The sequence below is a fragment of the Pungitius pungitius genome, unplaced genomic scaffold, assembly GCF_949316345.1.
Source record: "Pungitius pungitius unplaced genomic scaffold, fPunPun2.1 scaffold_40, whole genome shotgun sequence".
In the NCBI taxonomy this organism is placed as follows: domain Eukaryota; kingdom Metazoa; phylum Chordata; class Actinopteri; order Perciformes; family Gasterosteidae; genus Pungitius; species Pungitius pungitius.
The window spans coordinates 69,495-87,574 of NW_026909868.1; the positions used below are offsets into that span (position 1 = coordinate 69,495).

Sequence of the window (18,080 nt, forward strand, 5' to 3'; positions counted from 1 at the left end):
CTGGCACTTCCTGCTACCGGCAATGGGCGGAGCCTTCGGTCGTGATCAGACGAGATCGGGCGGAACCAGAGAGGTATGGCCGTAAGCTGCTTTTTATCTTTTTCCTAATCCTTTAGAACGTGTCAAAGATAATCAGAAGAGTTTCTTTTTCTAAAATTGAAGCAGTTCTTAGGATTGGCAAGAGAGGTTCCTAAAACCTGAAGGTAACTTTACTTTTCTTCACTGGCAATTCTAACATGTTGGGTTAGCACCTGTATTTCAACGGCTAAATTACAAACAAAAGTAGGCCAATTGTTAAATGTTGATCAACACTAATTTAGCAACCATGAAACGGAATCAATTTTGATGATATTGTCTAAGTTCCTTATATATCCAACGTTAAAACAACACTAAACATGCATCTCTTCGACAATGTGATATACTTTTTGTAATTTGTAGGTGTACAATCTGCGGCGCTCGGCGGCTTTCAGAGAGAAGTGAAAAAGCTTACGGCACCTGGGATTCCCAGGCGGTCTTCCATCCAGGTACTAACCAGGCCCTGCTCTGCTTAGCTTCCGAGATTAGACGAGATCGGGCGGAACCAGAGAGGTATGGCCGTAAGCTGCTTTTTATCTTTTTCCTAATCCTTTATAATGCGTCAAAAAATTATGTCACGCCTGCCGTTGGCATCTTTGTGTGGGTTAAATAAGGGTATGCAAAGAAGGCTGTGATATCCTATGCCGAAAATTGGATGGACTAGAGAAGACCCGCCCAGGAGTCCCAGCCAATCGGTGGATGGCCATTGCAGTCCCCGCCACCTCAAATGGCCTGACGATGGTATGGACGTAAGCCACCTTTCATCTTCTTCCTATTGCATCTCTTCTACAATGTGAAATACTTTTTACAATTGTGTAGGTGTAGAATCTGCGGCGCTGGGCGGCTTTCGGAGAGAGAAGTGAAAAAGCTTACGGCACCTGGGATTCCCAGGCGGTCTTCCATCCAGGTACTAACCAGGCCCTGCTCTGCTTAGCTTCCGAGATCAGACGAGATCGGGCGGAACCAGAGAGGTATGGCCGTAAGCTGCTTTTTATCTTTTTCCTAATCCTTTAGAACGTGTCAAAGATAATCAGAAGAGTTTCTTTTTCTAAAATTGAAGCAGTTCTTAGGATTGGCAAGAGAGGTTCCTAAAACCTGAAGGTAACTTTACTTTTCTTCACTGGCAATTCTAACATGTTGGGTTAGCACCTGTATTTCAACGGCTAAATTACAAACAAAAGTAGGCCAATTGTTAAATGTTGATCAACACTAATTTAGCAACCATGAAACGGAATCAATTTTGATGATATTGTCTAAGTTCCTTATATATCCAACGTTAAAACAACACTAAACATGCATCTCTTCGACAATGTGATATACTTTTTGTAATTTGTAGGTGTACAATCTGCGGCGCTCGGCGGCTTTCAGAGAGAAGTGAAAAAGCTTACGGCACCTGGGATTCCCAGGCGGTCTTCCATCCAGGTACTAACCAGGCCCTGCTCTGCTTAGCTTCCGAGATCAGACGAGATCGGGCGGAACCAGAGAGGTATGGCCGTAAGCTGCTTTTTATCTTTTTCCTAATCCTTTATAATGCGTCAAAAAATTATGTCACGCCTGCCGTTGGCATCTTTGTGTGGGTTAAATAAGGGTATGCAAAGAAGGCTGTGACATCCTATGCCGAAAATTGGATGGACTAGAGAAGACCCGCCCAGGAGTCCCAGCCAATCGGTGGATGGCCATTGCAGTCCCCGCCACCTCAAATGGCCTGACGATGGTATGGACGTAAGCCACCTTTCATCTTCTTCCTATTGCATCTCTTCTACAATGTGAAATACTTTTTACAATTGTGTAGGTGTACAATCTGCGGCGCTGGGCGGCTTTCGGAGAGAGAAGTGAAAAAGCTTACGGCACCTGGGATTCCCAGGCGGTCTTCCATCCAGGTACTAACCAGGCCCTGCTCTGCTTAGCTTCCGAGATCAGACGAGATCGGGCGGAACCAGAGAGGTATGGCCGTAAGCTGCTTTAATATCTTTTTCCTAATCCTTTAGAACGTGTCAAAGATAATCAGAAAAGTTTCTTTTTCTAAAATTGAAGCAGTTCTTAGGATTGGCAAGAGAGGTTCCTAAAACCTGAAGGTAACTTTACTTTTCTTCACTGGCAATTCTAACATGTTGGGTTAGCACCTGTATTTCAACGGCTAAATTACAAACAAAAGTATGCCAATTGTTAAATGTTGATCAACACTAATTTAGCAACCATGAAACGGAATCAATTTTGATGATATTGTCTAAGTTCCTTATATATCCAACGTTAAAACAACACTAAACATGCATCTCTTCGACAATGTGATATACTTTTTGTAATTTGTAGGTGTACAATCTGCGGCGCTCGGCGGCTTTCAGAGAGAAGTGAAAAAGCTTACAGCACCTGGGATTCCCAGGCGGTCTTCCATCCAGGTACTAACCAGGCCCTGCTCTGCTTAGCTTCCGAGATCAGACGAGATCGGGCGGAACCAGAGAGGTATGGCCGTAAGCTGCTTTTTATCTTTTTCCTAATCCTTTATAATGCGTCAAAAAATTATGTCACGCCTGCCGTTGGCATCTTTGTGTGGGTTAAATAAGGGTATGCAAAGAAGGCTGTGACATCCTATGCCGAAAATTGGATGGACTAGAGAAGACCCGCCCAGGAGTCCCAGCCAATCGGTGGATGGCCATTGCAGTCCCCGCCACCTCAAATGGCCTGACGATGGTATGGACGTAAGCCACCTTTCATCTTCTTCCTATTGCATCTCTTCTACAATGTGAAATACTTTTTACAATTGTGTAGGTGTACAATCTGCGGCGCTGGGCGGCTTTCGGAGAGAGAAGTGAAAAAGCTTACGGCACCTGGGATTCCCAGGCGGTCTTCCATCCAGGTACTAACCAGGCCCTGCTCTGCTTAGCTTCCGAGATCAGACGAGATCGGGCGGAACCAGAGAGGTATGGCCGTAAGCTGCTTTAATATCTTTTTCCTAATCCTTTAGAACGTGTCAAAGATAATCAGAAAAGTTTCTTTTTCTAAAATTGAAGCAGTTCTTAGGATTGGCAAGAGAGGTTCCTAAAACCTGAAGGTAACTTTACTTTTCTTCACTGGCAATTCTAACATGTTGGGTTAGCACCTGTATTTCAACGGCTAAATTACAAACAAAAGTATGCCAATTGTTAAATGTTGATCAACACTAATTTAGCAACCATGAAACGGAATCAATTTTGATGATATTGTCTAAGTTCCTTATATATCCAACGTTAAAACAACACTAAACATGCATCTCTTCGACAATGTGATATACTTTTTGTAATTTGTAGGTGTACAATCTGCGGCGCTCGGCGGCTTTCAGAGAGAAGTGAAAAAGCTTACGGCACCTGGGATTCCCAGGCGGTCTTCCATCCAGGTACTAACCAGGCCCTGCTCTGCTTAGCTTCCGAGATCAGACGAAATCGGGCGGAACCAGAGAGGTATGGCCGTACGCTGCTTTTTATCTTTTTCCTAATCCTTTAAAACGTGTCAAAGATAATCAGAAGAGTTTCTTTTTCTAAAATTGAAGCAGTTCTTAGGATTGGCAAGAGAGGTTCCTAAAACCTGAAGGTAACTTTACTTTTCTTCACTGGCAATTCTAACATGTTGGGTTAGCACCTGTATTTCAACGGCTAAATTACAAACAAAAGTAGGCCAATTGTTAAATGTTGATCAACACTAATTTAGCAACCATGAAACGGAATCAATTTTGATGATATTGTCTAAGTTCCTTATATATCCAACGTTAAAACAACACTAAACATGCATCTCTTCGACAATGTGATATACTTTTTGTAATTTGTAGGTGTACAATCTGCGGCGCTCGGCGGCTTTCAGAGAGAAGTGAAAAAGCTTACGGCACCTGGGATTCCCAGGCGGTCTTCCATCCAGGTACTAACCAGGCCCTGCTCTGCTTAGCTTCCGAGATCAGACGAGATCGGGCGGAACCAGAGAGGTATGGCCGTAAGCTGCTTTTTATCTTTTTCCTAATCCTTTAGAACGTGTCAAAGATAATCAGAAGAGTTTCTTTTTCTAAAATTGAAGCAGTTCTTAGGATTGGCAAGAGAGGTTCCTAAAACCTGAAGGTAACTTTACTTTTCTTCACTGGCAATTCTAACATGTTGGGTTAGCACCTGTATTTCAACGGCTAAATTACAAACAAAAGTAGGCCAATTGTTAAATGTTGATCAACACTAATTTAGCAACCATGAAACGGAATCAATTTTGATGATATTGTCTAAGTTCCTTATATATCCAACGTTAAAACAACACTAAACATGCATCTCTTCGACAATGTGATATACTTTTTGTAATTTGTAGGTGTACAATCTGCGGCGCTCGGCGGCTTTCAGAGAGAAGTGAAAAAGCTTACGGCACCTGGGATTCCCAGGCGGTCTTCCATCCAGGTACTAACCAGGCCCTGCTCTGCTTAGCTTCCGAGATCAGACGAGATCGGGCGGAACCAGAGAGGTATGGCCGTAAGCTGCTTTTTATCTTTTTCCTAATCCTTTATAATGCGTCAAAAAATTATGTCACGCCTGCCGTTGGCATCTTTGTGTGGGTTAAATAAGGGTATGCAAAGAAGGCTGTGATATCCTATGCCGAAAATTGGATGGACTAGAGAAGACCCGCCCAGGAGTCCCAGCCAATCGGTGGATGGCCATTGCAGTCCCCGCCACCTCAAATGGCCTGACGATGGTATGGACGTAAGCCACCTTTCATCTTCTTCCTATTGCATCTCTTCTACAATGTGAAATACTTTTTACAATTGTGTAGGTGTAGAATCTGCGGCGCTGGGCGGCTTTCGGAGAGAGAAGTGAAAAAGCTTACGGCACCTGGGATTCCCAGGCGGTCTTCCATCCAGGTACTAACCAGGCCCTGCTCTGCTTAGCTTCCGAGATCAGACGAGATCGGGCGGAACCAGAGAGGTATGGCCGTAAGCTGCTTTTTATCTTTTTCCTAATCCTTTAGAACGTGTCAAAGATAATCAGAAGAGTTTCTTTTTCTAAAATTGAAGCAGTTCTTAGGATTGGCAAGAGAGGTTCCTAAAACCTGAAGGTAACTTTACTTTTCTTCACTGGCAATTCTAACATGTTGGGTTAGCACCTGTATTTCAACGGCTAAATTACAAACAAAAGTAGGCCAATTGTTAAATGTTGATCAACACTAATTTAGCAACCATGAAACGGAATCAATTTTGATGATATTGTCTAAGTTCCTTATATATCCAACGTTAAAACAACACTAAACATGCATCTCTTCGACAATGTGATATACTTTTTGTAATTTGTAGGTGTACAATCTGCGGCGCTCGGCGGCTTTCAGAGAGAAGTGAAAAAGCTTACGGCACCTGGGATTCCCAGGCGGTCTTCCATCCAGGTACTAACCAGGCCCTGCTCTGCTTAGCTTCCGAGATCAGACGAGATCGGGCGGAACCAGAGAGGTATGGCCGTAAGCTGCTTTTTATCTTTTTCCTAATCCTTTATAATGCGTCAAAAAATTATGTCACGCCTGCCGTTGGCATCTTTGTGTGGGTTAAATAAGGGTATGCAAAGAAGGCTGTGACATCCTATGCCGAAAATTGGATGGACTAGAGAAGACCCGCCCAGGAGTCCCAGCCAATCGGTGGATGGCCATTGCAGTCCCCGCCACCTCAAATGGCCTGACGATGGTATGGACGTAAGCCACCTTTCATCTTCTTCCTATTGCATCTCTTCTACAATGTGAAATACTTTTTACAATTGTGTAGGTGTACAATCTGCGGCGCTGGGCGGCTTTCGGAGAGAGAAGTGAAAAAGCTTACGGCACCTGGGATTCCCAGGCGGTCTTCCATCCAGGTACTAACCAGGCCCTGCTCTGCTTAGCTTCCGAGATCAGACGAGATCGGGCGGAACCAGAGAGGTATGGCCGTAAGCTGCTTTAATATCTTTTTCCTAATCCTTTAGAACGTGTCAAAGATAATCAGAAAAGTTTCTTTTTCTAAAATTGAAGCAGTTCTTAGGATTGGCAAGAGAGGTTCCTAAAACCTGAAGGTAACTTTACTTTTCTTCACTGGCAATTCTAACATGTTGGGTTAGCACCTGTATTTCAACGGCTAAATTACAAACAAAAGTATGCCAATTGTTAAATGTTGATCAACACTAATTTAGCAACCATGAAACGGAATCAATTTTGATGATATTGTCTAAGTTCCTTATATATCCAACGTTAAAACAACACTAAACATGCATCTCTTCGACAATGTGATATACTTTTTGTAATTTGTAGGTGTACAATCTGCGGCGCTCGGCGGCTTTCAGAGAGAAGTGAAAAAGCTTACAGCACCTGGGATTCCCAGGCGGTCTTCCATCCAGGTACTAACCAGGCCCTGCTCTGCTTAGCTTCCGAGATCAGACGAGATCGGGCGGAACCAGAGAGGTATGGCCGTAAGCTGCTTTTTATCTTTTTCCTAATCCTTTATAATGCGTCAAAAAATTATGTCACGCCTGCCGTTGGCATCTTTGTGTGGGTTAAATAAGGGTATGCAAAGAAGGCTGTGACATCCTATGCCGAAAATTGGATGGACTAGAGAAGACCCGCCCAGGAGTCCCAGCCAATCGGTGGATGGCCATTGCAGTCCCCGCCACCTCAAATGGCCTGACGATGGTATGGACGTAAGCCACCTTTCATCTTCTTCCTATTGCATCTCTTCTACAATGTGAAATACTTTTTACAATTGTGTAGGTGTACAATCTGCGGCGCTGGGCGGCTTTCGGAGAGAGAAGTGAAAAAGCTTACGGCACCTGGGATTCCCAGGCGGTCTTCCATCCAGGTACTAACCAGGCCCTGCTCTGCTTAGCTTCCGAGATCAGACGAGATCGGGCGGAACCAGAGAGGTATGGCCGTAAGCTGCTTTAATATCTTTTTCCTAATCCTTTAGAACGTGTCAAAGATAATCAGAAAAGTTTCTTTTTCTAAAATTGAAGCAGTTCTTAGGATTGGCAAGAGAGGTTCCTAAAACCTGAAGGTAACTTTACTTTTCTTCACTGGCAATTCTAACATGTTGGGTTAGCACCTGTATTTCAACGGCTAAATTACAAACAAAAGTATGCCAATTGTTAAATGTTGATCAACACTAATTTAGCAACCATGAAACGGAATCAATTTTGATGATATTGTCTAAGTTCCTTATATATCCAACGTTAAAACAACACTAAACATGCATCTCTTCGACAATGTGATATACTTTTTGTAATTTGTAGGTGTACAATCTGCGGCGCTCGGCGGCTTTCAGAGAGAAGTGAAAAAGCTTACGGCACCTGGGATTCCCAGGCGGTCTTCCATCCAGGTACTAACCAGGCCCTGCTCTGCTTAGCTTCCGAGATCAGACGAAATCGGGCGGAACCAGAGAGGTATGGCCGTACGCTGCTTTTTATCTTTTTCCTAATCCTTTAAAACGTGTCAAAGATAATCAGAAGAGTTTCTTTTTCTAAAATTGAAGCAGTTCTTAGGATTGGCAAGAGAGGTTCCTAAAACCTGAAGGTAACTTTACTTTTCTTCACTGGCAATTCTAACATGTTGGGTTAGCACCTGTATTTCAACGGCTAAATTACAAACAAAAGTATGCCAATTGTTAAATGTTGATCAACACTAATTTAGCAACCATGAAACGGAATCAATTTTGATGATATTGTCTAAGTTCCTTATATATCCAACGTTAAAACAACACTAAACATGCATCTCTTCGACAATGTGATATACTTTTTGTAATTTGTAGGTGTACAATCTGCGGCGCTCGGCGGCTTTCAGAGAGAAGTGAAAAAGCTTACGGCACCTGGGATTCCCAGGCGGTCTTCCATCCAGGTACTAACCAGGCCCTGCTCTGCTTAGCTTCCGAGATCAGACGAGATCGGGCGGAACCAGAGAGGTATGGCCGTAAGCTGCTTTTTATCTTTTTCCTAATCCTTTAGAACGTGTCAAAGATAATCAGAAGAGTTTCTTTTTCTAAAATTGAAGCAGTTCTTAGGATTGGCAAGAGAGGTTCCTAAAACCTGAAGGTAACTTTACTTTTCTTCACTGGCAATTCTAACATGTTGGGTTAGCACCTGTATTTCAACGGCTAAATTACAAACAAAAGTAGGCCAATTGTTAAATGTTGATCAACACTAATTTAGCAACCATGAAACGGAATCAATTTTGATGATATTGTCTAAGTTCCTTATATATCCAACGTTAAAACAACACTAAACATGCATCTCTTCGACAATGTGATATACTTTTTGTAATTTGTAGGTGTACAATCTGCGGCGCTCGGCGGCTTTCAGAGAGAAGTGAAAAAGCTTACGGCACCTGGGATTCCCAGGCGGTCTTCCATCCAGGTACTAACCAGGCCCTGCTCTGCTTAGCTTCCGAGATCAGACGAGATCGGGCGGAACCAGAGAGGTATGGCCGTAAGCTGCTTTTTATCTTTTTCCTAATCCTTTATAATGCGTCAAAAAATTATGTCACGCCTGCCGTTGGCATCTTTGTGTGGGTTAAATAAGGGTATGCAAAGAAGGCTGTGATATCCTATGCCGAAAATTGGATGGACTAGAGAAGACCCGCCCAGGAGTCCCAGCCAATCGGTGGATGGCCATTGCAGTCCCCGCCACCTCAAATGGCCTGACGATGGTATGGACGTAAGCCACCTTTCATCTTCTTCCTATTGCATCTCTTCTACAATGTGAAATACTTTTTACAATTGTGTAGGTGTAGAATCTGCGGCGCTGGGCGGCTTTCGGAGAGAGAAGTGAAAAAGCTTACGGCACCTGGGATTCCCAGGCGGTCTTCCATCCAGGTACTAACCAGGCCCTGCTCTGCTTAGCTTCCGAGATCAGACGAGATCGGGCGGAACCAGAGAGGTATGGCCGTAAGCTGCTTTTTATCTTTTTCCTAATCCTTTAGAACGTGTCAAAGATAATCAGAAGAGTTTCTTTTTCTAAAATTGAAGCAGTTCTTAGGATTGGCAAGAGAGGTTCCTAAAACCTGAAGGTAACTTTACTTTTCTTCACTGGCAATTCTAACATGTTGGGTTAGCACCTGTATTTCAACGGCTAAATTACAAACAAAAGTAGGCCAATTGTTAAATGTTGATCAACACTAATTTAGCAACCATGAAACGGAATCAATTTTGATGATATTGTCTAAGTTCCTTATATATCCAACGTTAAAACAACACTAAACATGCATCTCTTCGACAATGTGATATACTTTTTGTAATTTGTAGGTGTACAATCTGCGGCGCTCGGCGGCTTTCAGAGAGAAGTGAAAAAGCTTACGGCACCTGGGATTCCCAGGCGGTCTTCCATCCAGGTACTAACCAGGCCCTGCTCTGCTTAGCTTCCGAGATCAGACGAGATCGGGCGGAACCAGAGAGGTATGGCCGTAAGCTGCTTTTTATCTTTTTCCTAATCCTTTATAATGCGTCAAAAAATTATGTCACGCCTGCCGTTGGCATCTTTGTGTGGGTTAAATAAGGGTATGCAAAGAAGGCTGTGACATCCTATGCCGAAAATTGGATGGACTAGAGAAGACCCGCCCAGGAGTCCCAGCCAATCGGTGGATGGCCATTGCAGTCCCCGCCACCTCAAATGGCCTGACGATGGTATGGACGTAAGCCACCTTTCATCTTCTTCCTATTGCATCTCTTCTACAATGTGAAATACTTTTTACAATTGTGTAGGTGTACAATCTGCGGCGCTGGGCGGCTTTCGGAGAGAGAAGTGAAAAAGCTTACGGCACCTGGGATTCCCAGGCGGTCTTCCATCCAGGTACTAACCAGGCCCTGCTCTGCTTAGCTTCCGAGATCAGACGAGATCGGGCGGAACCAGAGAGGTATGGCCGTAAGCTGCTTTAATATCTTTTTCCTAATCCTTTAGAACGTGTCAAAGATAATCAGAAAAGTTTCTTTTTCTAAAATTGAAGCAGTTCTTAGGATTGGCAAGAGAGGTTCCTAAAACCTGAAGGTAACTTTACTTTTCTTCACTGGCAATTCTAACATGTTGGGTTAGCACCTGTATTTCAACGGCTAAATTACAAACAAAAGTATGCCAATTGTTAAATGTTGATCAACACTAATTTAGCAACCATGAAACGGAATCAATTTTGATGATATTGTCTAAGTTCCTTATATATCCAACGTTAAAACAACACTAAACATGCATCTCTTCGACAATGTGATATACTTTTTGTAATTTGTAGGTGTACAATCTGCGGCGCTCGGCGGCTTTCAGAGAGAAGTGAAAAAGCTTACAGCACCTGGGATTCCCAGGCGGTCTTCCATCCAGGTACTAACCAGGCCCTGCTCTGCTTAGCTTCCGAGATCAGACGAGATCGGGCGGAACCAGAGAGGTATGGCCGTAAGCTGCTTTTTATCTTTTTCCTAATCCTTTATAATGCGTCAAAAAATTATGTCACGCCTGCCGTTGGCATCTTTGTGTGGGTTAAATAAGGGTATGCAAAGAAGGCTGTGACATCCTATGCCGAAAATTGGATGGACTAGAGAAGACCCGCCCAGGAGTCCCAGCCAATCGGTGGATGGCCATTGCAGTCCCCGCCACCTCAAATGGCCTGACGATGGTATGGACGTAAGCCACCTTTCATCTTCTTCCTATTGCATCTCTTCTACAATGTGAAATACTTTTTACAATTGTGTAGGTGTACAATCTGCGGCGCTGGGCGGCTTTCGGAGAGAGAAGTGAAAAAGCTTACGGCACCTGGGATTCCCAGGCGGTCTTCCATCCAGGTACTAACCAGGCCCTGCTCTGCTTAGCTTCCGAGATCAGACGAGATCGGGCGGAACCAGAGAGGTATGGCCGTAAGCTGCTTTAATATCTTTTTCCTAATCCTTTAGAACGTGTCAAAGATAATCAGAAAAGTTTCTTTTTCTAAAATTGAAGCAGTTCTTAGGATTGGCAAGAGAGGTTCCTAAAACCTGAAGGTAACTTTACTTTTCTTCACTGGCAATTCTAACATGTTGGGTTAGCACCTGTATTTCAACGGCTAAATTACAAACAAAAGTATGCCAATTGTTAAATGTTGATCAACACTAATTTAGCAACCATGAAACGGAATCAATTTTGATGATATTGTCTAAGTTCCTTATATATCCAACGTTAAAACAACACTAAACATGCATCTCTTCGACAATGTGATATACTTTTTGTAATTTGTAGGTGTACAATCTGCGGCGCTCGGCGGCTTTCAGAGAGAAGTGAAAAAGCTTACGGCACCTGGGATTCCCAGGCGGTCTTCCATCCAGGTACTAACCAGGCCCTGCTCTGCTTAGCTTCCGAGATCAGACGAAATCGGGCGGAACCAGAGAGGTATGGCCGTACGCTGCTTTTTATCTTTTTCCTAATCCTTTAAAACGTGTCAAAGATAATCAGAAGAGTTTCTTTTTCTAAAATTGAAGCAGTTCTTAGGATTGGCAAGAGAGGTTCCTAAAACCTGAAGGTAACTTTACTTTTCTTCACTGGCAATTCTAACATGTTGGGTTAGCACCTGTATTTCAACGGCTAAATTACAAACAAAAGTAGGCCAATTGTTAAATGTTGATCAACACTAATTTAGCAACCATGAAACGGAATCAATTTTGATGATATTGTCTAAGTTCCTTATATATCCAACGTTAAAACAACACTAAACATGCATCTCTTCGACAATGTGATATACTTTTTGTAATTTGTAGGTGTACAATCTGCGGCGCTCGGCGGCTTTCAGAGAGAAGTGAAAAAGCTTACGGCACCTGGGATTCCCAGGCGGTCTTCCATCCAGGTACTAACCAGGCCCTGCTCTGCTTAGCTTCCGAGATCAGACGAGATCGGGCGGAACCAGAGAGGTATGGCCGTAAGCTGCTTTTTATCTTTTTCCTAATCCTTTAGAACGTGTCAAAGATAATCAGAAGAGTTTCTTTTTCTAAAATTGAAGCAGTTCTTAGGATTGGCAAGAGAGGTTCCTAAAACCTGAAGGTAACTTTACTTTTCTTCACTGGCAATTCTAACATGTTGGGTTAGCACCTGTATTTCAACGGCTAAATTACAAACAAAAGTAGGCCAATTGTTAAATGTTGATCAACACTAATTTAGCAACCATGAAACGGAATCAATTTTGATGATATTGTCTAAGTTCCTTATATATCCAACGTTAAAACAACACTAAACATGCATCTCTTCGACAATGTGATATACTTTTTGTAATTTGTAGGTGTACAATCTGCGGCGCTCGGCGGCTTTCAGAGAGAAGTGAAAAAGCTTACGGCACCTGGGATTCCCAGGCGGTCTTCCATCCAGGTACTAACCAGGCCCTGCTCTGCTTAGCTTCCGAGATCAGACGAGATCGGGCGGAACCAGAGAGGTATGGCCGTAAGCTGCTTTTTATCTTTTTCCTAATCCTTTATAATGCGTCAAAAAATTATGTCACGCCTGCCGTTGGCATCTTTGTGTGGGTTAAATAAGGGTATGCAAAGAAGGCTGTGATATCCTATGCCGAAAATTGGATGGACTAGAGAAGACCCGCCCAGGAGTCCCAGCCAATCGGTGGATGGCCATTGCAGTCCCCGCCACCTCAAATGGCCTGACGATGGTATGGACGTAAGCCACCTTTCATCTTCTTCCTATTGCATCTCTTCTACAATGTGAAATACTTTTTACAATTGTGTAGGTGTACAATCTGCGGCGCTGGGCGGCTTTCGGAGAGAGAAGTGAAAAAGCTTACGGCACCTGGGATTCCCAGGCGGTCTTCCATCCAGGTACTAACCAGGCCCTGCTCTGCTTAGCTTCCGAGATCAGACGAGATCGGGCGGAACCAGAGAGGTATGGCCGTAAGCTGCTTTTTATCTTTTTCCTAATCCTTTAAAACGTGTCAAAGATAATCAGAAGAGTTTCTTTTTCTAAAATTGAAGCAGTTCTTAGGATTGGCAAGAGAGGTTCCTAAAACCTGAAGGTAACTTTACTTTTCTTCACTGGCAATTCTAACATGTTGGGTTAGCACCTGTATTTCAACGGCTAAATTACAAACAAAAGTAGGCCAATTGTTAAATGTTGATCAACACTAATTTAGCAACCATGAAACGGAATCAATTTTGATGATATTGTCTAAGTTCCTTATATATCCAACGTTAAAACAACACTAAACATGCATCTCTTCGACAATGTGATATACTTTTTGTAATTTGTAGGTGTACAATCTGCGGCGCTCGGCGGCTTTCAGAGAGAAGTGAAAAAGCTTACGGCACCTGGGATTCCCAGGCGGTCTTCCATCCAGGTACTAACCAGGCCCTGCTCTGCTTAGCTTCCGAGATCAGACGAGATCGGGCGGAACCAGAGAGGTATGGCCGTAAGCTGCTTTTTATCTTTTTCCTAATCCTTTATAATGCGTCAAAAAATTATATCACGCCTGCCGTTGGCATCTTTGTGTGGGTTAAATAAGGGTATGCAAAGAAGGCTGTGACATCCTATGCCGAAAATTGGATGGACTAGAGAAGACCCGCCCAGGAGTCCCAGCCAATCGGTGGATGGCCATTGCAGTCCCCGCCACCTCAAATGGCCTGACGATGGTATGGACGTAAGCCACCTTTCATCTTCTTCCTATTGCATCTCTTCTACAATGTGAAATACTTTTTACAATTGTGTAGGTGTACAATCTGCGGCGCTGGGCGGCTTTCGGAGAGAGAAGTGAAAAAGCTTACGGCACCTGGGATTCCCAGGCGGTCTTCCATCCAGGTACTAACCAGGCGCTGCTCTGCTTAGCTTCCGAGATCAGACGAGATCGGGCGGAACCAGAGAGGTATGGCCGTAAGCTGCTTTAATATCTTTTTCCTAATCCTTTAGAACGTGTCAAAGATAATCAGAAAAGTTTCTTTTTCTAAAATTGAAGCAGTTCTTAGGATTGGCAAGAGAGGTTCCTAAAACCTGAAGGTAACTTTACTTTTCTTCACTGGCAATTCTAACATGTTGGGTTAGCACCTGTATTTCAACGGCTAAATTACAAACAAAAGTATGCCAATTGTTAAATGTTGATCAACACTAATTTAGCAACCATGAAACGGAATCAATTTTGATGATATTGTCTAAGTTCCTTATATATCCAACGTTAAAACAACACTAAACATGCATCTCTTCGACAATGTGATATACTTTTTGTAATTTGTAGGTGTACAATCTGCGGCGCTCGGCGGCTTTCAGAGAGAAGTGAAAAAGCTTACGGCACCTGGGATTCCCAGGCGGTCTTCCATCCAGGTACTAACCAGGCCCTGCTCTGCTTAGCTTCCGAGATCAGATGAGATCGGGCGGAACCAGAGAGGTATGGTCGTAAGCTGCTTTTTATCTTTTTCCTAATCCTTTAAAACGTGTCAAAGATAATCAGAAGAGTTTCTTTTTCTAAAATTGAAGCAGTTCTTAGGATTGGCAAGAGAGGTTCCTAAAACCTGAAGGTAACTTTACTTTTCTTCACTGGCAATTCTAACATGTTGGGTTAGCACCTGTATTTCAACGGCTAAATTACAAACAAAAGTAGGCCAATTGTTAAATGTTGATCAACACTAATTTAGCAACCATGAAACGGAATCAATTTTGATGATATTGTCTAAGTTCCTTATATATCCAACGTTAAAACAACACTAAACATGCATCTCTTCGACAATGTGATATACTTTTTGTAATTTGTAGGTGTACAATCTGCGGCGCTCGGCGGCTTTCAGAGAGAAGTGAAAAAGCTTACGGCACCTGGGATTCCCAGGCGGTCTTCCATCCAGGTACTAACCAGGCCCTGCTCTGCTTAGCTTCCGAGATCAGACGAAATCGGGCGGAACCAGAGAGGTATGGCCGTACGCTGCTTTTTATCTTTTTCCTAATCCTTTAAAACGTGTCAAAGATAATCAGAAGAGTTTCTTTTTCTAAAATTGAAGCAGTTCTTAGGATTGGCAAGAGAGGTTCCTAAAACCTGAAGGTAACTTTACTTTTCTTCACTGGCAATTCTAACATGTTGGGTTAGCACCTGTATTTCAACGGCTAAATTACAAACAAAAGTAGGCCAATTGTTAAATGTTGATCAACACTAATTTAGCAACCATGAAACGGAATCAATTTTGATGATATTGTCTAAGTTCCTTATATATCCAACGTTAAAACAACACTAAACATGCATCTCTTCGACAATGTGATATACTTTTTGTAATTTGTAGGTGTACAATCTGCGGCGCTCGGCGGCTTTCAGAGAGAAGTGAAAAAGCTTACGGCACCTGGGATTCCCAGGCGGTCTTCCATCCAGGTACTAACCAGGCCCTGCTCTGCTTAGCTTCCGAGATCAGACGAGATCGGGCGGAACCAGAGAGGTATGGCCGTAAGCTGCTTTTTATCTTTTTCCTAATCCTTTATAATGCGTCAAAAAATTATGTCACGCCTGCCGTTGGCATCTTTGTGTGGGTTAAATAAGGGTATGCAAAGAAGGCTGTGACATCCTATGCCGAAAATTGGATGGACTAGAGAAGACCCGCCCAGGAGTCCCAGCCAATCGGTGGATGGCCATTGCAGTCCCCGCCACCTCAAATGGCCTGACGATGGTATGGACGTAAGCCACCTTTCATCTTCTTCCTATTGCATCTCTTCTACAATGTGAAATACTTTTTACAATTGTGTAGGTGTACAATCTGCGGCGCTGGGCGGCTTTCGGAGAGAGAAGTGAAAAAGCTTACGGCACCTGGGATTCCCAGGCGGTCTTCCATCCAGGTACTAACCAGGCCCTGCTCTGCTTAGCTTCCGAGATCAGACGAGATCGGGCGGAACCAGAGAGGTATGGCCGTAAGCTGCTTTAATATCTTTTTCCTAATCCTTTAGAACGTGTCAAAGATAATCAGAAAAGTTTCTTTTTCTAAAATTGAAGCAGTTCTTAGGATTGGCAAGAGAGGTTCCTAAAACCTGAAGGTAACTTTACTTTTCTTCACTGGCAATTCTAACATGTTGGGTTAGCACCTGTATTTCAACGGCTAAATTACAAACAAAAGTATGCCAATTGTTAAATGTTGATCAACACTAATTTAGCAACCATGAAACGGAATCAATTTTGATGATATTGTCTAAGTTCCTTATATATCCAACGTTAAAACAACACTAAACATGCATCTCTTCGACAATGTGATATACTTTTTGTAATTTGTAGGTGTACAATCTGCGGCGCTCGGCGGCTTTCAGAGAGAAGTGAAAAAGCTTACGGCACCTGGGATTCCCAGGCGGTCTTCCATCCAGGTACTAACCAGGCCCTGCTCTGCTTAGCTTCCGAGATCAGATGAGATCGGGCGGAACCAGAGAGGTATGGTCGTAAGCTGCTTTTTATCTTTTTCCTAATCCTTTAAAACGTGTCAAAGATAATCAGAAGAGTTTCTTTTTCTAAAATTGAAGCAGTTCTTAGGATTGGCAAGAGAGGTTCCTAAAACCTGAAGGTAACTTTACTTTTCTTCACTGGCAATTCTAACATGTTGGGTTAGCACCTGTATTTCAACGGCTAAATTACAAACAAAAGTAGGCCAATTGTTAAATGTTGATCAACACTAATTTAGCAACCATGAAACGGAATCAATTTTGATGATATTGTCTAAGTTCCTTATATATCCAACGTTAAAACAACACTAAACATGCATCTCTTCGACAATGTGATATACTTTTTGTAATTTGTAGGTGTACAATCTGCGGCGCTCGGCGGCTTTCAGAGAGAAGTGAAAAAGCTTACGGCACCTGGGATTCCCAGGCGGTCTTCCATCCAGGTACTAACCAGGCCCTGCTCTGCTTAGCTTCCGAGATCAGACGAAATCGGGCGGAACCAGAGAGGTATGGCCGTACGCTGCTTTTTATCTTTTTCCTAATCCTTTAAAACGTGTCAAAGATAATCAGAAGAGTTTCTTTTTCTAAAATTGAAGCAGTTCTTAGGATTGGCAAGAGAGGTTCCTAAAACCTGAAGGTAACTTTACTTTTCTTCACTGGCAATTCTAACATGTTGGGTTAGCACCTGTATTTCAACGGCTAAATTACAAACAAAAGTAGGCCAATTGTTAAATGTTGATCAACACTAATTTAGCAACCATGAAACGGAATCAATTTTGATGATATTGTCTAAGTTCCTTAAATATCCAACGTTAAAACAACACTAAACATGCATCTCTTCGACAATGTGATATACTTTTTGTAATTTGTAGGTGTACAATCTGCGGCGCTCGGCGGCTTTCAGAGAGAAGTGAAAAAGCTTACGGCACCTGGGATTCCCAGGCGGTCTTCCATCCAGGTACTAACCAGGCCCTGCTCTGCTTAGCTTCCGAGATCAGACGAAATCGGGCGGAACCAGAGAGGTATGGCCGTACGCTGCTTTTTATCTTTTTCCTAATCCTTTAAAACGTGTCAAAGATAATCAGAAGAGTTTCTTTTTCTAAAATTGAAGCAGTTCTTAGGATTGGCAAGAGAGGTTCCTAAAACCTGAAGGTAACTTTACTTTTCTTCACTGGCAATTCTAACATGTTGGGTTAGCACCTGTATTTCAACGGCTAAATTACAAACAAAAGTAGGCCAATTGTTAAATGTTGATCAACACTAATTTAGCAACCATGAAACGGAATCAATTTTGATGATATTGTCTAAGTTCCTTATATATCCAACGTTAAAACAACACTAAACATGCATCTCTTCGACAATGTGATATACTTTTTGTAATTTGTAGGTGTACAATCTGCGGCGCTCGGCGGCTTTCAGAGAGAAGTGAAAAAGCTTACGGCACCTGGGATTCCCAGGCGGTCTTCCATCCAGGTACTAACCAGGCCCTGCTCTGCTTAGCTTCCGAGATCAGACGAGATCGGGCGGAACCAGAGAGGTATGGCCGTAAGCTGCTTTTTATCTTTTTCCTAATCCTTTAGAACGTGTCAAAGATAATCAGAAGAGTTTCTTTTTCTAAAATTGAAGCAGTTCTTAGGATTGGCAAGAGAGGTTCCTAAAACCTGAAGGTAACTTTACTTT

The 18,080-nt window shown here is 42.9% G+C and overlaps 36 non-coding genes across 36 annotated transcripts; all 36 read right to left on the reverse strand.

Moving 5' to 3' along the window:
• Nucleotides 1-483: 483 nt before the first annotated feature.
• On the reverse strand, nt 484-602 carry LOC134117301 (5S ribosomal RNA). The gene has a single exon (XR_009948864.1). It is a non-coding gene; the product is annotated as a 5S ribosomal RNA (ribosomal RNA).
• Nucleotides 603-941: 339 nt separating this feature from the next.
• On the reverse strand, nt 942-1,060 carry LOC134117024 (5S ribosomal RNA). Its single transcript, XR_009948587.1, has one exon. It is a non-coding gene; the product is annotated as a 5S ribosomal RNA (ribosomal RNA).
• Nucleotides 1,061-1,456: 396 nt separating this feature from the next.
• Nucleotides 1,457-1,575, reverse strand: LOC134117025 (5S ribosomal RNA). Its single transcript, XR_009948588.1, has one exon. It is a non-coding gene; the product is annotated as a 5S ribosomal RNA (ribosomal RNA).
• A 339-nt stretch (nt 1,576-1,914) lies between these two features.
• LOC134117026 (5S ribosomal RNA) lies at nt 1,915-2,033 on the reverse strand. The gene has a single exon (XR_009948589.1). It is a non-coding gene; the product is annotated as a 5S ribosomal RNA (ribosomal RNA).
• A 397-nt stretch (nt 2,034-2,430) lies between these two features.
• On the reverse strand, nt 2,431-2,549 carry LOC134117244 (5S ribosomal RNA). The gene has a single exon (XR_009948807.1). It is a non-coding gene; the product is annotated as a 5S ribosomal RNA (ribosomal RNA).
• A 339-nt stretch (nt 2,550-2,888) lies between these two features.
• On the reverse strand, nt 2,889-3,007 carry LOC134117027 (5S ribosomal RNA). The gene has a single exon (XR_009948590.1). It is a non-coding gene; the product is annotated as a 5S ribosomal RNA (ribosomal RNA).
• Nucleotides 3,008-3,404: 397 nt separating this feature from the next.
• LOC134117322 (5S ribosomal RNA) lies at nt 3,405-3,523 on the reverse strand. The gene has a single exon (XR_009948886.1). It is a non-coding gene; the product is annotated as a 5S ribosomal RNA (ribosomal RNA).
• A 396-nt stretch (nt 3,524-3,919) lies between these two features.
• LOC134117029 (5S ribosomal RNA) lies at nt 3,920-4,038 on the reverse strand. The gene has a single exon (XR_009948592.1). It is a non-coding gene; the product is annotated as a 5S ribosomal RNA (ribosomal RNA).
• Nucleotides 4,039-4,434: 396 nt separating this feature from the next.
• Nucleotides 4,435-4,553, reverse strand: LOC134117030 (5S ribosomal RNA). Its single transcript, XR_009948593.1, has one exon. It is a non-coding gene; the product is annotated as a 5S ribosomal RNA (ribosomal RNA).
• A 339-nt stretch (nt 4,554-4,892) lies between these two features.
• LOC134117031 (5S ribosomal RNA) lies at nt 4,893-5,011 on the reverse strand. The gene has a single exon (XR_009948594.1). It is a non-coding gene; the product is annotated as a 5S ribosomal RNA (ribosomal RNA).
• A 396-nt stretch (nt 5,012-5,407) lies between these two features.
• LOC134117032 (5S ribosomal RNA) lies at nt 5,408-5,526 on the reverse strand. Its single transcript, XR_009948595.1, has one exon. It is a non-coding gene; the product is annotated as a 5S ribosomal RNA (ribosomal RNA).
• A 339-nt stretch (nt 5,527-5,865) lies between these two features.
• Nucleotides 5,866-5,984, reverse strand: LOC134117033 (5S ribosomal RNA). Its single transcript, XR_009948596.1, has one exon. It is a non-coding gene; the product is annotated as a 5S ribosomal RNA (ribosomal RNA).
• Nucleotides 5,985-6,381: 397 nt separating this feature from the next.
• Nucleotides 6,382-6,500, reverse strand: LOC134117245 (5S ribosomal RNA). Its single transcript, XR_009948808.1, has one exon. It is a non-coding gene; the product is annotated as a 5S ribosomal RNA (ribosomal RNA).
• A 339-nt stretch (nt 6,501-6,839) lies between these two features.
• LOC134117034 (5S ribosomal RNA) lies at nt 6,840-6,958 on the reverse strand. Its single transcript, XR_009948597.1, has one exon. It is a non-coding gene; the product is annotated as a 5S ribosomal RNA (ribosomal RNA).
• A 397-nt stretch (nt 6,959-7,355) lies between these two features.
• LOC134117323 (5S ribosomal RNA) lies at nt 7,356-7,474 on the reverse strand. The gene has a single exon (XR_009948887.1). It is a non-coding gene; the product is annotated as a 5S ribosomal RNA (ribosomal RNA).
• A 396-nt stretch (nt 7,475-7,870) lies between these two features.
• On the reverse strand, nt 7,871-7,989 carry LOC134117035 (5S ribosomal RNA). Its single transcript, XR_009948598.1, has one exon. It is a non-coding gene; the product is annotated as a 5S ribosomal RNA (ribosomal RNA).
• Nucleotides 7,990-8,385: 396 nt separating this feature from the next.
• On the reverse strand, nt 8,386-8,504 carry LOC134117036 (5S ribosomal RNA). The gene has a single exon (XR_009948599.1). It is a non-coding gene; the product is annotated as a 5S ribosomal RNA (ribosomal RNA).
• A 339-nt stretch (nt 8,505-8,843) lies between these two features.
• On the reverse strand, nt 8,844-8,962 carry LOC134117037 (5S ribosomal RNA). Its single transcript, XR_009948600.1, has one exon. It is a non-coding gene; the product is annotated as a 5S ribosomal RNA (ribosomal RNA).
• Nucleotides 8,963-9,358: 396 nt separating this feature from the next.
• On the reverse strand, nt 9,359-9,477 carry LOC134117038 (5S ribosomal RNA). The gene has a single exon (XR_009948601.1). It is a non-coding gene; the product is annotated as a 5S ribosomal RNA (ribosomal RNA).
• Nucleotides 9,478-9,816: 339 nt separating this feature from the next.
• Nucleotides 9,817-9,935, reverse strand: LOC134117040 (5S ribosomal RNA). Its single transcript, XR_009948603.1, has one exon. It is a non-coding gene; the product is annotated as a 5S ribosomal RNA (ribosomal RNA).
• Nucleotides 9,936-10,332: 397 nt separating this feature from the next.
• LOC134117246 (5S ribosomal RNA) lies at nt 10,333-10,451 on the reverse strand. Its single transcript, XR_009948809.1, has one exon. It is a non-coding gene; the product is annotated as a 5S ribosomal RNA (ribosomal RNA).
• A 339-nt stretch (nt 10,452-10,790) lies between these two features.
• LOC134117041 (5S ribosomal RNA) lies at nt 10,791-10,909 on the reverse strand. Its single transcript, XR_009948604.1, has one exon. It is a non-coding gene; the product is annotated as a 5S ribosomal RNA (ribosomal RNA).
• A 397-nt stretch (nt 10,910-11,306) lies between these two features.
• Nucleotides 11,307-11,425, reverse strand: LOC134117324 (5S ribosomal RNA). Its single transcript, XR_009948888.1, has one exon. It is a non-coding gene; the product is annotated as a 5S ribosomal RNA (ribosomal RNA).
• A 396-nt stretch (nt 11,426-11,821) lies between these two features.
• LOC134117042 (5S ribosomal RNA) lies at nt 11,822-11,940 on the reverse strand. Its single transcript, XR_009948605.1, has one exon. It is a non-coding gene; the product is annotated as a 5S ribosomal RNA (ribosomal RNA).
• Nucleotides 11,941-12,336: 396 nt separating this feature from the next.
• On the reverse strand, nt 12,337-12,455 carry LOC134117043 (5S ribosomal RNA). Its single transcript, XR_009948606.1, has one exon. It is a non-coding gene; the product is annotated as a 5S ribosomal RNA (ribosomal RNA).
• A 339-nt stretch (nt 12,456-12,794) lies between these two features.
• On the reverse strand, nt 12,795-12,913 carry LOC134117044 (5S ribosomal RNA). The gene has a single exon (XR_009948607.1). It is a non-coding gene; the product is annotated as a 5S ribosomal RNA (ribosomal RNA).
• A 396-nt stretch (nt 12,914-13,309) lies between these two features.
• Nucleotides 13,310-13,428, reverse strand: LOC134117045 (5S ribosomal RNA). Its single transcript, XR_009948608.1, has one exon. It is a non-coding gene; the product is annotated as a 5S ribosomal RNA (ribosomal RNA).
• A 339-nt stretch (nt 13,429-13,767) lies between these two features.
• LOC134117309 (5S ribosomal RNA) lies at nt 13,768-13,886 on the reverse strand. The gene has a single exon (XR_009948872.1). It is a non-coding gene; the product is annotated as a 5S ribosomal RNA (ribosomal RNA).
• Nucleotides 13,887-14,283: 397 nt separating this feature from the next.
• Nucleotides 14,284-14,402, reverse strand: LOC134117260 (5S ribosomal RNA). Its single transcript, XR_009948823.1, has one exon. It is a non-coding gene; the product is annotated as a 5S ribosomal RNA (ribosomal RNA).
• Nucleotides 14,403-14,798: 396 nt separating this feature from the next.
• On the reverse strand, nt 14,799-14,917 carry LOC134117325 (5S ribosomal RNA). Its single transcript, XR_009948889.1, has one exon. It is a non-coding gene; the product is annotated as a 5S ribosomal RNA (ribosomal RNA).
• A 396-nt stretch (nt 14,918-15,313) lies between these two features.
• On the reverse strand, nt 15,314-15,432 carry LOC134117046 (5S ribosomal RNA). The gene has a single exon (XR_009948609.1). It is a non-coding gene; the product is annotated as a 5S ribosomal RNA (ribosomal RNA).
• Nucleotides 15,433-15,771: 339 nt separating this feature from the next.
• On the reverse strand, nt 15,772-15,890 carry LOC134117047 (5S ribosomal RNA). Its single transcript, XR_009948610.1, has one exon. It is a non-coding gene; the product is annotated as a 5S ribosomal RNA (ribosomal RNA).
• A 397-nt stretch (nt 15,891-16,287) lies between these two features.
• On the reverse strand, nt 16,288-16,406 carry LOC134117262 (5S ribosomal RNA). Its single transcript, XR_009948825.1, has one exon. It is a non-coding gene; the product is annotated as a 5S ribosomal RNA (ribosomal RNA).
• A 396-nt stretch (nt 16,407-16,802) lies between these two features.
• Nucleotides 16,803-16,921, reverse strand: LOC134117326 (5S ribosomal RNA). The gene has a single exon (XR_009948890.1). It is a non-coding gene; the product is annotated as a 5S ribosomal RNA (ribosomal RNA).
• A 396-nt stretch (nt 16,922-17,317) lies between these two features.
• On the reverse strand, nt 17,318-17,436 carry LOC134117328 (5S ribosomal RNA). The gene has a single exon (XR_009948892.1). It is a non-coding gene; the product is annotated as a 5S ribosomal RNA (ribosomal RNA).
• Nucleotides 17,437-17,832: 396 nt separating this feature from the next.
• On the reverse strand, nt 17,833-17,951 carry LOC134117048 (5S ribosomal RNA). Its single transcript, XR_009948611.1, has one exon. It is a non-coding gene; the product is annotated as a 5S ribosomal RNA (ribosomal RNA).
• Between the last annotated feature and the right edge of the window lie 129 nt (nt 17,952-18,080).